Below are 20127 nucleotides of genomic sequence, written 5' to 3'. Positions count from 1 at the left end.
ATAATACAATTAGTATTATATCTTTGGACGCCTGACCTTCAAGTTGAAAGCGTGTTAACACGGGGAAAGAGTGTTTTTCTTGATACGCATACAGTTTAGAAAATTTCCAAAAATAAATGAAATTCTCATATTGGAGTAAGTTACAAGCTGTGATTTATTATCAAAAAAGTTACTATTTTGGAACCTACATTTTAGCATCAATTTTCCTATTTATTGTCATTAATGATATCGGTTAATTTATCGGCAGCTGTTTAATATCGGTTAATTTATCGGCAGCTGTTTAATATCGGTTTAATAGAAGGATCGGGTAAATTATCGGTATCGGTACGTATCGGTTTCCCAAGTAAAATCGTTATCGGTTAAAACTGGTATCTGCCCATCTCTACCAAATTCTGAAGGAAAGAAAAGTTATTCAAAGCTGTAATTATCTACCTATGGGAATACAATTTAATAAGAGGTTTATACATTCTAGTGTTGTTAAAGATTAGATTTAAGACAAATCTCTAACATTTCGTTCATATTCATCGTCAACCTGAGGATTTTTTCACAATAATTGCATGTCAGAGGACTTGATAAGGCGCTGCACCCAGCTGGGGGGCCTTTACAGCGTTCCCCCAATTTTCGCTCATCATATTCCAAATTGAACCTGCGGAACAGTCGTCAAGGCACACGGGATCGACCAGCGGACGCGACTATCGCTCCTTGACCAGGTGACAGAAGCTGAACACCGTCAGCGGCGAGCCCAGCCAGAAGGTGGTCGGTGACCGGGAAGGATTAAGGCCCAAATAATGTATCCACGATCATCAGAGGGTTGCCAATACCCAGTTGCTGCTGGCCGAGTGGTGACTTGGACCGCAATACGTCTTAGTCCCGCGGAACTTGAAAACTACAAAACGTCTCTTTCCCGCCTCGTTTCTACCCGACACCTTGCCGTCTCTCACCCGACACCTTGCCGTCTCTCACCCGACACCTTGCCGTCTCTCACCCGACACCTTGCCGTCTCTCACCCGACACCTTGCCGTCTCTCACCCGACACCTTGCCGTCTCTCACCCGACACCTTGCCGTCTCTCACCCGACACCTTGCCGTCTCTCACCCGAAACCTTGCCGTCTCTCACCCGACACCTTGCCGTCTCTCACCCGACACCTTGCCGTCTCTCACCCGACACCTTGCCGTCTCTCACCCGACACCTTGCCGTCTCTCACCCGACACCTTGCCGTTTCTTACCCGACACCTTGAGGTCTCTTACCCGACACCTTGCCGTCTCTTACCCGACACCTTGCCGTCTCTTACCCGACACCATTCCGTCTCTTACCCAACACCTTGCCGTCTCTTAATGCCTGCGAACCAATTTCTATTCTCCGCTTCTCTTCCAAATAGTCATGACCTTACCTCCAAAATGAAACCATCGAAAGTGAAATGTTCTACTTGATTCATAGGTTTTTGATAGAATAATCACTGTTGTTTTTTTTTTGGGAGAAAGGAACTTAGCTTTCAGAGGTTCATCGTGTAAATTAGGAGAGAAAGACAACGGAAATTTTTTGGGAATAATTAAACTTCTAGCCAAATATGATTCAGGCATGAGAGACAATGTCACAAAAATAAAAAAAGCTCAGGAAAAAGGCAACAGGCTACAAGCTCACTATCTTTCGCCAGAAATGCAAAACGATTATTGACGTTTGTCAGAAGAGAATTATTAACTTGATTCTAAGGCAGCGTGAAAAATCTAAATACTATGCGGTAATTCTTGACGCAACACCTGACACAGCTCACAACGAACAAACTATATTTCTCATAAGATATGTGCACGACGATGGCAACAGTTTCAATGTGCACGTGTGATTCTTGGGTTTTATCAACTGCAACCAGAAGAAAGGAAAAGAAATATGTGAAATGATGCTTTCACAGTTAAATCAGTGGAATATTCCTTTAGAAGATTGTAGGGCCCAATGGTACGACAATGGTTCAAACATGGCAGGCATGTACAAGGGCGTTCAAGCTAGAATCTCAGAACTAAATCCATCTGCTTTGTTTTTTAACTGGAGTAAATTCTGCATAATGTTGCCCAGAAGTCATAACCTTTTTCGGGATGCTGCAAGGAGTATATAACATTTCGTCGCATAGTCGTCAGCACTGGGGAATTCTTTCATAGGAAACGAAATGCTCAATTCATAGTCTTTCTAAGACTAGGTGGTCTGCGAGAGTCGATTGTGTAAGACCAATAGCGAAAAACTACCCTCGCGTTAGGCAAGCTCTTATTCGTTGCTCTGTTGAGCTTAATCTCTCGGCTAAGTGCTAGACGGAATTATCTGGAATTTTGAAGTACTTTGATCAGTTTAGGTCGATTCTATTGGCAAATATTTGGCTGAAAATACTTGTAGCCATAGATGAGCGCAATAAAATTTTACAATTACGAAGTGCAATTCTGGATAATGAAGTGGAAAATATCGATGGTCTTTTGAAGGAAATGGTTGAACTTCGTGAGAAGTGGAATTCAGTTTTACAAGAATCTAAAATTGTTTCTTCAAATCTTGACGTAGAATCTGAACTGCCACTAAGACGAACTATGACAAGAAAACGCTTTTTCGATGAGGGTCACGAGAAACATGAAACACCGGGTGCTACGGTGACTGAGAACAGGGAAAACACTTCAGAAACCAAATTTAAAGTGGACGTGTTTTACAAAACCATGGATTCGATTATTAGGCCAGGACAGATAGGCCGAAAAAGGGCTTGACCTAGAACATTTGAACATAAAGATGAAAATTGGTACATGGGTTGTTTTTGACCCCAGAAAAAATATACTAAAAGTCCCGTGCTTTAGAGCGCGAGCTTTCGCCGCCATCTTGGAAAATGGCCGCCGGGAATGGCAGCATCAATGTATTCTACATTCTTCTTCAAAAATTGTGAAAATTGGTACGCATTATGAATGGAACCATATGAACTTCATGGCAAAATTTTACAGCTCTGTGTTCAGTAGTTTGGTCGCCATATTGGAAAATGGCCGCCGTGAATGCTAGGTACAGTATATTTCACCATGTTGTTGGAAAATTATGAAAATTTATAGGTATTATAATCAGGGCTGTGTGAACCTCATAGTAAAATATTGAAGCCATTAATCGGTTAGTTTGGCCGCCATGTTGGAAAATGGCCGCGATCAATGTCATTTAGTTACAGTATATGGTTCAAAAATTATGAAAATTGGACATAATTATGCTGAAGACCGTCTAAACATCATACTTGAATATTGAAGACGTGCTACGGATAGTTTGGGCGCCATCTTCGAAAATGACTGCTTGAAATGCCAAATATATTACCGATATATAAATTTTTTTCAATATTTTTTTATTGAGTAGATGATTTTCATGAACGTATTAAACGCCATAAAAATAACTATTTTCGAGTCTAAAATATTGACCCATCTTCAAAAATGGTCGCTGAAATATTACTATCTAAAATCTGAAAAAAGGAATGCCATATTACTCGGATTTTGGTTAGGAAAAACCATTTTATATGGGGTGTAAACATTCTAGTGTCGTTAAGGATTAGATTTACGACACATTTTTAACATTTCGTTCATATTTCTGTTAATCCTGAAGATTTTTTATTACGGCTAATACCTTGCCAATGACCACACATTGCCCAGCAAGCTAATCCAGATCGTCTACATTCACAGTTCTTTACACAATATGTTCTGCAGACTGCAGGTACAAAAAATGAGTGTTATAGCAAGCTAATCCAGATCGTCTACATTCACAGTTCTTTACACAATATGTTCTGCAGACTGCAGGTACAAAAAATGAGTGTTATAAGTTCATCTGATGCCGGTAGGAGAATGGTGTGAATGGGTCTTCGACTTTCGCGATCGCGAACCAATCCCCACTGTTCAGGAATAAATCGTTTCCCAGCTATTGTTGGACTTGAAGATACGCTCGGAAAAAATGCAGTTTTGCGGCGTCTGTTGTTGGATGAAACTTAGCGAGATCAAATGAGGACCTGACAGTATGTGTGGCAACGGTTCCATTATACGCCTAATATCTACATGGTTGGACGTGTCAATTATCACCCTAAGAAAAGCGAAAAGAAATCTCTCTTCGGCAGCAATGGCTTCCTTAGATGCAATATGGTCATTAAAAAAGCCCAACAAATTTGAAAGATGTTGATTATCTGTCATTACTTTAAACCACGCCTTACCATAACCAAACCCAGTTACAGCATGTAAATGAAAGAAGTGTTCTTTTAACCTTTTTAACTCAAAGGACTTGTCGTTGCGGAGGGGGCCTGAGTTCGGTGTGACGGTTCCTTGGGTTCGCTCTTGTTCAGACCGTTCCTTATCCCAATCCGTGAAGGTTTTGCCCGGCCGCTTCGCCCACGCCCAGGTGTTGCCTTGGCTCGCCCCCACTATTGGCAACCCTCTAGGGGTCGCGCATACACTATTTGTTTGGGCCGTATGGCACTGTTGTGCTTGGAGAGAACTCCCCCGTCTCCTCGAGCCTTCTGCTGCTTTAATCCTTCCCTGTCACCGACCACCTTATGACTGGGCTCGACATTGACGGTGTCCAGCTTCTGTCACCTGCTCAAGTGGCGTTTGTCGGGCCCACTGGCCGATCCCGTGTGCCATGACGGCGGTTCCGCGGGTTCAATTTGGAATATGATGGGGAGGGGCGCTGATAAGGCCCCCAGCTAAGTGTAGCGCCTAATCAAGGGTTGTGACATGCAATTATTATGAAAAATCTTCAGGATGACGATGAATATGAATGAAATGTTAGAGATTTGTCTAAAATCTAATCTTAAACAACACTAGAATATATAAACCCTATATTAAAGAGTATTCTCTAATCAACATGTTGAGAATAACAGCTTTGAATAACTTTTCTTTCTTTCAGAATTTAGGGCAATAATTTTCGTGTGGCCATTTTTAAAGATGGCGTCGATAATTTCAACTTCGAGATATCTATTTTTTGTTGTTTATTACGTTAATGAAAATCATCTATTCAAAATAGGAATTTCAAAAAGATTTACATTTTTGAAATATATTTAGCATTTCCAGAAGTCATTTTCGAAGATGGCGCCCAAACTAACAGTAGCACGTCTTCAATATTCAAGTATGATGCTTAAACGGTCTTCATCATAATTATTACCAATTTTTATAATTTTTGAACCATATACAATATCTAAATGACATTGATGGCGGCCATTTTCCAACATGGCGGCCAAACTATCTGACAAATGGCTTCAATATTTTAGTATGAGGTTCACACAGCTCTCATTATAATACCTATCAATTTTCATAATTTTCCAACAACATGGTGAAATATACTGTACATAGCTTTTACGGCGGACATTTTCCAATATGGCGACCAAACTATTGAATACAGAGCTGTAAAATTTTTCCATGATGTTCATGTGGGTCCAATCATTATGTGTACCAATTTTCATAATTTTTGAAGAAGAAAGTGGAATACATTGTAGCTGTAATTCCCGGCGGCCATTTTCCAAGATGGCGGCGAAAGCTCGCGCTCTACAGCAGGGGACTTTTAGTATATTTTTTGTTGGGTCAAAAACAACACATGTACCAATTTTCATCTTTATGTTCAAATGTTCTAGGTCAAACCCTAAAAGTCCTGGGCTATATAAAAGGATTAAACGACCGTTTCACCAAGGCACAAAAACTATGTAATAGATAGATTTCCCCGAAGAAAAATTGGAAGAGATGTGTTCCTGTCTAATAAATGAATACAAAGGTGACATTTCTAAAGAAGTCATCGATGAATTGAAATTTTTAAAGAAAATTCATCCTTCGAACATTAATGAGACCAAGTTAAAACCTTTTGAACTTCTGAACAAATTGAGGAAAATAAATTTGGACTCGCTATTTCCAAATATTTGCGATGCAATTCGAATATTTTGCTCGATTCCTATATCCGTTGCCGACGCTGAAAGAAGTTTCAGTAAATTGAGCTTAATTAAGAACGAGCGTCGGTCAACAATGGGTCAAGAAAGACTAGCCGGACTAGGGATGCTTAGTATTGAGTCGGAACTTGCACGCCAAATTAGCTTTGACGAAATTATCGATGAATTTGCATGACGAAGAGCTCGTAAATGTGAATAAAACCAATTGATAGTTAAACAATTTACTTTAGAATTTTCAATTAAAAGTAGCTACTTAAAACCAAAAAATACCATTTTATATTCCTTTTGTTGTAATTTAGATAATTCGCGAGTTCAAGTTAAAGAAGAATAAAAAGTATTCATAATTTTAATTTACATGAAATTTTAAAATAGTTGTATTTTCCGTCTCAATGCATTGCTGAATTTTTCTAGGGGCCCGGCCCACAACCTTTCCCGGGGCCCGCAAAGTCTCTCGACGGCCCTGGGGGTGGAGTTTACTACACCGCTAACCTCAGCAAATTATAAAAACTGTATTTCTGCAAAACAATAAAGTTACAACATAAGAAACATGGTTTTTTTAAATTGAGTTATGGACATGCAAATAATTTATTTACTATTTAATTTTTACCTAATAACAATGTGGGGCATTAAATACTGATTCAAACATCCTATGATTGGATGTTCAGAAAACTATGGTTTACGATAACTGAGAAATTTCTCCCCCAAACTGATGCAAGTAATTTATTTTAAAATAATAGACAATAATTGCAGCATGCTAGGAATTTATTTAGTATTTTTGATTTACTCACAATAGTCTATTTAGTTAGAAACCATTTTGTGTTGGTTGGCTCGCGTTAAGTGGCGTTAAATACTGATTCAAACATCCCATGATTCGATGTTCAGAAAACTATCCTGTACGCTATCGGAGAATTTTCTCCCCCAAACTGATGCAAGTAGTTTATTTTGAAATAATAGAAAATACTTGCAGCATTCTTGGAAATTATTTACTATTTTTGGTTTACTTCTCTCCTCTTTGATAAAATAATAGCATAATACGACTTCGAAGTTAAGAACAGAGGATATGAGGAAACCAGGATGGGAAACCCCAACGATTGACGGTTTGTTTTGACCAAGGCTTAGTGAAAATAGATTAATTTACAAATTTATAGTAATTCTTACCTTAAGCGTTTTATATTTAAATAATATTAGCAACTACAAATACTAGGATTTGACCCAATTACTTTCCTAAAGCTTCGTAAAGTTCCTATACGCTATTTAAGGCGATGATTTAGACTCGACTATTTTGATGGCGTCGCTGGCCGTGTCAACGTCACGACGGCATTATTAAAGCCATCTAATCGTGCTCTCTATAGGCCATTTCATCCAAGAGCATTAAGAATAAACTCTCAAATTATTACGAGGCAACTAAACGTTAAAAAACGCCAATTTTGGCCGCGCTGATATTTTCTAGTAAATTAGTGTATCCATGATATAAAATCGCAAATCGAGTTATGTTCTAAATGTTATCAAAATAAATACTTAAACTTAATTATTTTCCATGAAAATCGCTTAGCGGAATGAGAAATGTTGTACCTTTCATTTAAGACCATTCCCAAAACTAACAAACGTATAGTTTTTCTAACATCTTATTAACCGGAATGTTTTTTTCGAATAACTTCCCATGTTATTTCTATGGGAAAAATTCCCGTTTTTCATAAAAAGGTTGATGAATTTATGGAAATGAAAACCACCCTTAGCAACTTTATTCTTTATAATAAAAACTAATGGATGGATCTTTTTGAAATTTTAACCACACATTAAGGGCCCAAATTGTAGTTCTGGGGTATATTTTCCAAAAAGTAAACGTAATGCAAAAAAAGTTACATCCAATCAAAAAACCACTCTTATACATTAAGGGCAGTATGAAGTCTTATCTAAGAGAGCTACCGCTCTCAGAATATTTTTTTAAATATTAAAGATTATATTGTAAGCGAATCTGTTGAAAGTTGAAGTCATTAATAAATGCGCGTTTCCCATTACCTTTTCCCAAAATAGCTCCAAAGTATTGTATAAATTTTTGTGACACAACGGATATGATGGATTTTCGAGTTCCCACCAACAGCATGTGCAGTAAGTCAATCGCCACCAGTACGGCAACGACGCAACCTAATCCAATCCATATCTGAAAAGGTAAGGAACCAAAAAATTCACGTCAAAGGGGTTCAAGCTGGTGTTACGCAAATATACGTATTGTTATTTTGTCGTTTCCAGTGTGGGCCTAGCATAGCTAACGCTACCTTTTCTAATAACGATTAGGTGACACTCTCTTTTGCCAAAGGTTTCCGCGATGAACGTAAGCTCCGTACAGACTGTTAAAAAAGTCTTTGCGCGTTGCAGTTTTCGCACATATTTTACTACATTTCAAAAACTATTCAAGCTATCGTTCTGGAATAAAGTGCGTTATAAAAGTTTTGCATTTCTCTTTCATATTTTACCCGTTCCACAGTTGTCCTTTGCATACTTATACCGGAAACCGGAAATGTCAAAATTATCAACTTTGAAAATATTGGATTCTCGAGGATATAAATGCGATTTTCGGATTCCTTGGGGTCGATTCATATTTGAAAAGTTTTCACCCAATTCAATTCGGATGAATAGGTCACGAGTAATCAGCCTTTATTCAAAATCTGGCAAAGTTGGTTAGAGTGGCGATAATTCATAATCGAGTATCGAATCTTTGTCGTAATAATGCTTGTTAGATGTTATGGCACTTTATGCGTATATATATGATTGGTCTTGTGGCGCGATACTTTGAAACAATTCAGACGCTCATTAAAGGGATGGTGAAGTGGAAAATAAAGTAATTTTTTAATTATTTTTCCATAAGACAGTGAAACATCCAAGAAATAACACCGAACGATTTTTAATCTACGATTAGCTTGAAATTTCATGAATAATTTTAAATAAGGAGCTCCGACCAATCGCGTCAACAATTTTCTTTTGGCACGCTCCGTGTTGAATAAATTTATCGCGAGACCTGAAAAAACTTGCGCGATGTGACAATTGTGGCGCGAGACGTGGAGCGTGCCACGAGAATTTTGTTAACAAAATGCAGGGCGTTACGCGATTGGTCGGAGTTATTCTTAAAATCTTAACCTAATTTGAATATTGAAATCAATGGGAGGTATTTCCTGAATTTTTCATTATGCATACTGTCTCATGATTAGTAGAAGAATCCACAAAAAACACTTTAATTTCCACTTCCCCCTCCCTTTAAGAGAAAACTCGCGTCTTTTAAAGAGGAGAAGCGGTTTGAAAATATTGTTATTTGGGCCATGATATCATAATATTTAGAACTCATATTAATTACGTCTAGGTCTTCAGCCCGACTCATTGCAGCCTAGTGAAAATCTCATTCATGATGGCATATGCGCTTCACGAGATCCCTTCAAAGAGACAAATTCGACTATTCCATACACAAAACAACTTCAGAGGGCTTCTATGCTAGGAATGTTCGCTACGTGATTGAGCTTCTCTAAACGGAGCCTGGGGTTGCCTCCCGCGTTTAGCGCAAATGTGAGAGCAGGGATAGATTTTTATTTTAGAAGCAGAAATAGGGAACAGAGTAATCTGGTCGCACGTCAAAGTCCCGGACCCCCTTCCTCGGGACGGTGGGGATATGAAAGAATATCCTGGTCATAGCGACAAAAGTAAAAAAGAATTACTTATTTTTCGCCGTCCTAGTCAGCAACGTCATAAAAACCTAGTTTAAGTGAGCCAATCTGAAATTTTAAACTTCTTATTACGTGTTGGAGGGAGGGGCTCTATACTGGGCAATGAGTCGGACTGAATTAAACGCTAACCGTTCTCTATTCCTACCTCTAAAATTAAGCAAACTCATGCACACAAATTGAAAGAGTTACATCAACTTAATATCTTGGATTATATATAGATCAACATCTCAAGTGAGACATTCATGTAAAATCATTGACGAGAACATTACGTAATATATCGTATACTATCCTAACTTTGAGTAAATTCTTACAGTTTGAAGCACTATGTATGGTATACTTCGCGTTATTGAAATCAGTCATTAACTATGGTATAATTGCCTGGGGAAACACACACTATTATATCTTACGCCCGCTCATTGTCTTGTTAAATAAAATTTTACGTTTATCCCTACATAAACCATTTGGCTATCCGACAAAATTACTGTATAAAGAATACAAAACTATGACACTTTCTCAATTATATGCTTATGCAGCTCTTGTACATGGCTTTAAATACTTATATCACCAACCTCTCAGACATAATCGAAATACAAGATTTATAGCTTCAAATCATTTAAACTTACCAAAAAAACATACAACTCTGGGACAAAATCACGCGTCATATGTTGCTATAAAATTGTTCAATGATCTAGATATTAAAATTAAATCTATAATTGATATCAATCTCTTTAAAAGAAAAATCAAAAACTGGCTTGAAAGTAAAGACAATTTAGAACTTCTTATGAAAATATAAAAAAAAGAAAAAAAAATGTGTATGTATGTGTGTATGTATGTATGTGTGTATATATATACATATATGTGTATATGTGTGTATATATATATGTATATATGTTTATTTATTGTATGCATCCTTTGCTACTGCTCGCAGGAAAATTTTAAATTGTTACCTCGTCGTCCACGCACAAGTTATACTTATGTGGACGGCGAAAATCTTCCTACTATAATCAATGTCAAATCGAAATGTATAAAGGTTGAAATAAAGAAATACAAATACAAATACATAAGGAAACGACGTGGGCATGGTCTGCGACGCATAAACAAGCATTTCAAGACACAAAGACCTCCATTCTCCAATCAAATTTAATCGTACACTACGACATATCACGCGAGGTACATCTTGAAACGGACGCTTCACCAGTAGGTTTAGGCGCTGTGATATTCCATGTCAATGAAGATGGAAGAGATCAACCAATCGCTTTTGCATCCAGGAGTTTGACTACTGCCAAGCGAAATGACTCGCAAATTGAGAAGGAGGCTCTTGGAATAATATTCGGCGTAACCAAGTTCCGGGATTATTTATACGAAAAAAGTTTACACACGGACCATCAACCTTTGGTTACGTTATTTCTGGAAAAGACCCAAATCCCTCCAATGGCAGCGGCCAGGATACAGCGCTGGGCGCTCGTACTTTCCTCATACACGTACACAATCAAGTTCCGCAAAGGCTCACTTAATGGAAACGCGGATGCGTTAAGTAGGTTGCCATTAAAAATACAAGCTACTGTAACACCCGTTCCATCAGAATACGTACTTCTTCTACAAGAAATAAATGATGGCCCTCTCTCGGTTAAAAAGCTTGAGATCTGCAGTCAACAAGATCCGATTCTCAAGTTAGTAGCGAATTACATGCGAAAAGGATGGCCACACGGAAAAGTACCGCTTGATCTAGAACCATATCACCGCGCACGATTAGAGCTCTCAAACGTCGATAACATAATACTCAGAGGAAACAGGATCGTCATCCCTACGGCCTGTCAAAACGAATTATTGGAAGAATTACACAGCTCCCATCAGAGAATCGTAGACAATAAATACGGATATTGAGCAAAAAGTTCAATTATGTAGCGTATGCCAAAATGCGGCACCAATGCCGAAGGCAAAATTTCACGAGTGGAAGAAACCCGCAGGACCTTGGGAAAGAGTTCATCTTGACTTCACAGGTCCAATTGAAAACAAATACATTTTAGTCGCTGTCGATGCATACAGTAAGTGGACTGAATTGGACATTACAGCAACCACGTCGACAGAAGCGGTCATCAGAAGCTTGCGACGACACATCGCAAGATTCGGGATAATTCCGACCATTGTACACGATAATGGCACTTGCTTCACAAGCGAAGATTTCAATACATTCACGGCGCAGAATGGCATCAACCATTTACGAACAGCTCCATATCACCCAGCAAGCAACGGACAGGCAGAGCGCACCGTCTGTACTGTTAAAGACTCGCTAAAGAAGATCAGTCAACAAGCAATCGATACCATACACGAAGGGTTAATCACTTTCAAGGCGGGAACTTTGGAAACTTGACTAGCCCGTATCCTATTAAACCATTGGAGAACTCCTAACATATCGGGGAAATCACCAGCGGAGCTCATGATGGGACGCCAGATAATGTCGCGACTAAACATATTTAACCCAAGGAAGAAGTTCCACAAAAGGAATGGAGACTCCAGACGTTTCACAATCTGCAGAATCTGAAAACAAGAATTTCAAACTATCCGATCCTGTACATGCCAGAAATTTCGGTAGAGGCCCCAAATTTTTTAAAGGATCAATTACGAAGTTACTTGGTCAAACCATGTGCGAGGTCGACACGGCCCACGGAACCATAAGGAGACACCATAATCAACTTCGCCGACGAGCACCAGATCCAGGCAATAGCTCAGCTACCGACACTGAACAACGCCGACGGAAACGCAAGACATCTCAAATTCGAGACTAGTCTTACTACCCAGAATGCCGATATTTCCTGAACTCGCTGCAGCACCTACATAGGCAGCCGTGGCAAAACCACGAGCAGTTACACTTGAACCGCACGTTGCCACAACTGAAGCAGCAGCTCCACAGGAAGTTCTTTCACCTGGTCCAATCCACATAGACGCAGCAGGCGACACAAGCTCCAACGCACCGCTTGCTACTCCTAAGACGCAAGGAACACGTCCACAGCGTCAACGTCAGAAACCAGCCCGCTTTCGCGAATAACTCTACTATTGCATATCAATCGATCCTCGATATTGTAGTAACAAATTATTAGTATGCATCTGGATAAATAGATGGCGCGATAAGCAAGGAAGGGAGTAGGAAGGAGGAGGGAGAAAGAAAGGGAGAGAGAGGAAAAAGAAAAACACTCTTCGACTGGCTCAAGGATGAGTCGCATGCTAATGTTATCTCGAATAAATACGTATGGATTTTAGTACAAATAAATGTTGTTAAGTGTTGGCAAACCTGTCTGATTAATTCGACATACAAACACAACAGTTTCTTTAAGAGAGTGTCTATTCACTTTCTTGACAACTTTGACAAGAAAAACGCGAAGGACGTAAATATCAAAAGGCAACAGCCATTTTTTAAAGAGAGTACCAAGCAAATCGATGGACAATTCTTCAACTTCAATATTGGCTTGTAAGAATGGTTGGGCTCAACTTACCAATCTAACATGTGAATTTGTGACATCAGAATTCTGGTGAAATAACTAAGAGATGGTTTAAAGTTGTGATAGCCTGACTTCTCTTTTTACCTCCCCGAGTGACGCTGACGTCACGGAGAGGTATTACACTGGACGTGTCTATCAGTGTGTCTGTCACCGCGAACGCAGCAGGCAAATCGGAGCTAACGTGTTCGCAGAAAGCAATTTTTGGCTTCTACTCCTTTCGTTAGGGTAAACAAGTTGGGAACCAATTAAAACCTCTCCGAGTCGAGACGTTTTTCTTAAATAATTAATTAAATATAACTAATTTTAATCATTTTTTCGCCAGTAATTTACCTAAATATTAGTTAAGACGTTTTAAGAAACGTGTTTCCTAAAATCATTTTCAATAAAGTTATTATTGATGTTTGAATTCTAGCGTATGCCTCTTTAACAACTTTTGTAAAAGGGTATATAAGGCGATAGGTTCACAGTAAATGAGAAGAAAATCCGCAGCCATTGAGAGGCTCGACGTTTATCGTACCCTAGATAGACAGAATTACAATTCAAACGAGCTTACTGCGAAACACATTGTTTTCGTCAAGGACGTTTATCAAAACGTGACAGCGCCATCTGTGAGCCTCTAGCGGATCCAATTACAACGTATACTCGCTTATTTGCAATCAGAAACAAAGTTATGATTTTTATTTCCTCTATTTATTAGATTAAAAAGGACTATAGTTTTTATTATTTAACTCGCGTATTTTATTTAACACTTTTAAAAAACTATCTTGACAGCTTTTTTTTATTTTAAGTGTGTCCACATTAAATAACAATAGAATGTTACAATTTTACGTAAGTGAACGCGATCCCCACCCATGTAAGCTAAGCTTGAGGTTGGTTTTACATTAACACTATTTTGGTTTATATAATTGAAATATGTAATTAACGACAATTAAATTAGTATTTCTATGAGTATAATATTTAGCAAATTAATATATAGCAATAAAATAACCATAAGTTAAGGTCAGGTTCAGACATCGGGAACTATGCAATCAATGATATCTCGTGAGTTTAAGACGGAATAAATTATAATTTGTGATTGTTCTTATCTCGGAACTTGGGTTGTTGTATAACTTTGGTCCAAGAATATCGGAGTTTCTATCTGTAATTGATTTATAACTATGTGGGATCAGGACCTTTTGAGCACTCTGGAATCTGGTGGTGTAATAGGGATTTTGAGTTAATTTTGGTGTTTTAAAATAATTTAATAGAATAATTCGCTGGAATAATTTTTCAAGTGGCAGTAAATCAAATTCTTTGTAAATCAGGGAGGTTGGGTAGCGCCAGGGGCGAACGAGACATAGTTTTATTATTCTGTTTTGAAGACGTTTTATAACTTTGAGGTTTGTTTCTTGAGCAATTCCCCAGCAGAGTAAACCATACGTCAGGAGGGATTCACATAAACTATAGTAAAGGGTACGCATTTTTAAGGTTCCGAGTATGGGCTTTAGTTTACTCAAGTTAAACAGAGTATATCGAAGTTTTTTAGCCAGATAAGCCGTGTGCTTATTCCACTTTAAATGTTGTTCTACCATAACTCCTAAGTATTTAGTGTCGTCCACCTTAGTCAAGGGAGCACAAGGGCATGAAGCAGTCCCCAAGCAGCAGGAGATATTTTCGTGCAACTTTAATGTTAATAGGGGCAAATCCACTTTCGTGAGGGAGAAAGTTATGTAGTTAGTTTTCTTCGCATTTAAATTTAGTAAATTCACGTCCAGCCATATCTTAGTTAATGTTAAGCCACGACTTGATTTAGAGAACACTTCATGCCATGTGTCTCCTGTTAAAATTAGCACCGTATCGTCTGCAAAAGCAACGATATGATCTCTTATATCGTTATCGAGTAACCCATTAATATAAATTAGGAATAAAACGGGGTCTAATATCGTGCCTTGGGGAATCCCGTATGAATAGTTCTTAAATTTACTAATTATCCCTTCTAATTTGACCGCGGCCTGTCTGTTACTAAAGTAACTTTCGCACCATTTTAGTGGAAGACCTCTTAAACCTATGTTTTGAAGTTTTTTCAGTAACATTGGGTGACTTACAGTGACGAATGCCTTTGCTAAATCGAGGAAGACCGCCAAGGGTTTTTATTTTTATCTAAGTTATTTATAATGAATTTACTAAATGAGTAAAGTGCATCTTCCGTTGATCTACCTTACTGAAATCCGAATTGGGATTTGGATATTAAGTTAAACTTTGTTAAAAACCCGTCAAGTTGAAATTTAACACATTTTTGTAAAATTTTTGCAAGACTCGGTAAGATTGAAATCGGCCTGTAATTTAAAATTTTGGTTGTTTCTTCACCTTTGTGTATAGGGGTTATAGATGCGCACTTTCAGAGGTTTGGGAAGATTCCTTTCTCCAAGCTTAAGTTAGCAATGTGATGAGAGATCTTTTTCAGCGAGAATGAACTAATTTTGTCAGTACTACATGATTGGCTATTTTTTAAACTATGAATAATATTAAGAATGTCACAGGGACTAACTGGCTTCAAAAAGAAATTTTTGCTATTAACAGTTTCACGAATAAGTTCCGAGTTTTGATTGGTCAAGGAGGGCAGATCTTTAGATCTTTGGATTGCGCTAGCTAAGTTAGGACCAACCTCTGAAAAGTATTTATTAAATTCTTCAGCTATTTTTGTTTTATCTTTGATGTTAATGCCATCTAACTCATTCTGTTCCGGATCATTTTTAGATTTATTATTAGGGTTTATGATTTCATTTATAACTGACCACATTTTAGCCGAGTCTGTACCCGCACTTTTAATTCTAGCTTCACAAAATCTATTTTTAGTTTCTCTTATTAAAAAATTGAACTTATTTCAATGACGTACGTATTTTTGTTTTAAGTTATCATTAAATGGGTCTTTAAGATATAAATGCTCCCGTGTTTTCATACCCGTACAAAAATTTTAGGCTGTAATTCATCTGCATACGCGCTTTTTTATCGCTATCACGCTGTAATAGGTATACATAAAGGCTGCATTTTCTGCAGCTCGAAAAACGCGAAAATTTAACAACAATTCCAGAACTGCAAATTGTCTGCCGTTTCTACATTTTCTGTTTATTATCTGTTAATTGTCTGTACTGGCAGAAATATGCAGCGCGATTCTGCAAACGCGATGCAAAAGTAGAAATAACAGCTGCTAGTTTAAAACTGTAATTTGACCACAGTTATAGACATGTTACAGATCTGCAAAAGTGATGGAAAAGTAGAAATCCAGATGCCAATTTAAAACTGCAATTTGACTATATTTATTGACATGTTACAGGTCTGCAAAACTTATGGAAAAGTAGATATTCAGCTGCCAATTTAAAACTGCAATTTGACCACATTTATAGACATGTAACAGGTCTACAAAAGTGATGGAAAAGCAGAAATCCAGCTGCCAATTTAAAACTGTAATTTGACCAAATTTATAGACATGTAACAGCTCTACAAAAGTGATGGAAAAGCAGAAATCCAGCTGCCAATTTAAAACTGTAATTTGGCCATTTTTATAGACATGTTACAGGTGTGCAAAAGTGATAGAAAAGTAGAAATACCAGATGCTAGTTTAAAACTGTAATTTGACTACATGTATAGACATGTTACAAGTCTGAAAAAGTGATGGAAAAGTAGAAATCCAGCTGCCAATTTAAAACTGTAATTTGACCATATTTATAGACATGTTACAAGTCTGAAAAAGTGATGTAAAAGCAGAAATCCAGCTGCCAATTTAAAACTGTAATTTGGCCATTTTTATAGACATGTTACAGGTGTGCAAAAGTGATAGAAAAGTAGAAATACCAGATGCTAGTTTAAAACTGTAATTTGACTACAAGTATAGACATGTTACAAGTCTGAAAAAGTGATGGAAAAGTAGAAATCCAGCTGCCAATTTAAAACTGTAATTTGACCATATTTATAGACATGTTACAAGTCTGAAAAAGTGATGTAAAAGTAGAAATCCAGCTGCCAATTTAAAACTGTAATTTGACCAAATTTATAGACATGTAACAGGTCTACAAAAGTGATGGAAAAGCAGAAATCCAGCTGCCAATTTAAAACTGTAATTTGGCCATTTTTATAGACATGTTACAGGTGTGCAAAAGTGATAGAAAAGTAGAAATACCAGATGCTAGTTTAAAACTGTAATTTGACTACATGTATAGACATGTTACAAGTCTGAAAAAGTGATGGAAAAGTAGAAATCCAGCTGCCAATTTAAAACTGTAATTTGACCATATTTATAGACATGTTACAAGTCTGAAAAAGTGATGTAAAAGTAGAAATCCAGCTGCCAATTTAAAACTGTAATTTGACCAAATTTATAGACATGTAACAGGTCTACAAAAGTGATGGAAAAGCAGAAATCCAGCTGCCAATTTAAAACTGTAATTTGGCCATTTTTATAGACATGTTACAGGTGTGCAAAAGTGATAGAAAAGTAGAAATACCAGATGCAAGTTTAAAACTGTAATTTGACTACATGTACAGACATGTTACAAGTCTGAAAAAGTGATGGAAAAGTAGAAATCCAGCTGCCAATTTAAAACTGTAATTTGACCATATTTATAAACATGTTACAAGTCTGAAAAAGTGATGGAAAAGTAGAAATCCAGCTGCTTATTTAAAACTGTAACTATTCCACATTTGTAGACATATTGCAGGTATTCAAAAGTAGAATTTCCTACTTTTGAATACCTGCAATATATCTCTCTAAATGTGGTTAAATTACAGTTTTAAGTTGGTAGCTGAATTTCTTCTTTTCCATCACGTTTGCAGACCTGTAACATGTCTATAAAAATGGTCAATTTAGGTCAAATTTAAGTTTTAAATTGGCAGCTGTATTTCTACTGTTCCATCACTTTTGCAGACCTGTAACATGCCTTTAAATGTGGTCAAATTGCAGTTCTAAATTAGCAGCTGGATTTCTACTTTTCTATCACTTTTGCATACCTGTAACATGTCTATAAAAATGGTCAAATTACAGTTCTAAATTAGCAGCTGCATTTCTACTTTTCCATCTCTTTTGCAGATCTGTAACATGTCTATAAAAGTGGTCAAATTGCAGTTTTAAATTAGCAGCTGTATTTCTACTTTTCTATCACTTTTGCAGACCTGTAACATGTCTATTAAAACGGTCAAATTACAGTTCTAAATTAGCAGCTGGATTTCTACTTTTCCATCACTTTTGCAGACCTGTAACATATCTATAAAAACGGTCAAATTACAGTTTTAAACTAACAGCTGGTATTTCTACCTTTTCATAGCGTTTGCAGAATTGCGCTGCATATTTCTGCCAGTCTAGACAGTTAACAGTTAACAAACAGAAAATGTAGAAACGGCAGTCAATTTGCAGTTCTAGAATTGCTGTGAAATTTTCCCGTTTTTTGAGCTGCAGAAATGTAGCCTTAATGGTTACAGCGTGGTAGCGATAAAAAAGCGCGTATGCAGATGAATTACAGCTTAAAATTTTTGTACGGGAAGTCAACTTCGAGCGCTCCATAAATTTTTATCTGCTTCTGTTAGGCATTAATATTACTGCTTTGATTTTCCTAAACTTTGAATAAACAATTGGTTAGACCTAAAAGGCATCTTAAAAAAGCTTTACTCATTCATCTCTATAAGATCTTTTGATCTAATACTGTCACGTCTCGATCCTAAAAATATTTAAACCACCATAAAAGATAGAAAATTGAAACACTTTTGGTCATAAAAGGGCCAGTATTGTATATACAGTTATCAAAAGTCTATCAGATATGTTTCAATAAGTATGACACTGCCTATACTTCGTAATGCTAGAGACTTACTGAGAGCTAGTTCGAGAATGACTCCAGAATTGAATACACTCGGTTTTGCAGTCCAACTTCATCGATTAAGACAAGATCCACTATCACCATGGCGCTCGAAATGTGAAGGAAATTGCGAACCAAAGTACTTTAGCGCTATCATATAAGTCTACAGCAGTTTTCCTGGTTGCGAATAGTCGTAAAACAAGCCTGTCGGGACCCTTCCCTTCAGTTGTAATCGGTTTTTTAGCTACAAGTTTTAAAGACTTTTTCGATTATGTTCTGTGAGTGTGTATGTTGTGGATGTTAGATAGACGAAAAGACCTTTTTAGCTAGATGTGGTAAGAACTTGTACATGTACCTAAACAGTTGGACCATCTCAGAAATTACTTTAGCAAGTCAGAAAAGCGTGTATTCAGATAAATTACAGCTTAATATTTTTGTAAGGGATGAGTACAAGTTGGGAATCCAAAATAAACATCTCCAAGTCGAGACGCAATTTAGAGGCTATTTTTAAATATTAAAAAAAATATAATTGATATTTATTAATTTAATCGTCATTAATTTACCATAATTCTAGTTAAATCGTTTTAAGGAACTTTATTCCTAAAGTAATTTTAAACATAGCTATTGTTGACGTTTGAACTCAAGCGTAAGCCTCTTTAACAATTTTTTGGAAATTTAGGGTATATAAGGCGACTGATTCACAATAATTGATAGAAAAACCCGCAATGACCCTGCAAAGCATCTGAAACGCGCCTGCAATGATCCTGCAAAGAATCTGAAATGCACCTGCAATTATCCTACAAAGTATCTGAAATGCACCTGCAATGATTCTGCGAAGTATCTGAAATGCACCTGCAATGATCCGGCGAAGTATCTGAAACGCATCTGATATTATTCCACAAAGTATCTAAATCGCACCTGCAATGATCCTACAAAGAATCTGAAACGCGGCTGCAATGACCCTGCAAAGTATCTGAAACGTACCTGCAATTATCCTACAAAGTATATGAAAAGAGCCTGCAATGATCCTGCAAAGAATCTGAAACGCGCCTGCAATTATCCTACAGAGTATCTGAAATGCACCTGCAATGATCCTGCGAAGTATCTGAAACGCGGCTGCAATGATCCTACAAAGTATCTGAAACGCACCTGCAATTATCCTACAAAGTATCCGAAATACGC

The sequence above is a fragment of the Phalangium opilio genome, unplaced genomic scaffold (genome assembly GCF_054372755.1).
Source record: "Phalangium opilio isolate 3A_F unplaced genomic scaffold, DU_Popi_V2 ptg000085l_1, whole genome shotgun sequence".
NCBI classification, from domain to species: domain Eukaryota; kingdom Metazoa; phylum Arthropoda; class Arachnida; order Opiliones; family Phalangiidae; genus Phalangium; species Phalangium opilio.
This window is presented reverse-complemented; position numbering follows the sequence as displayed.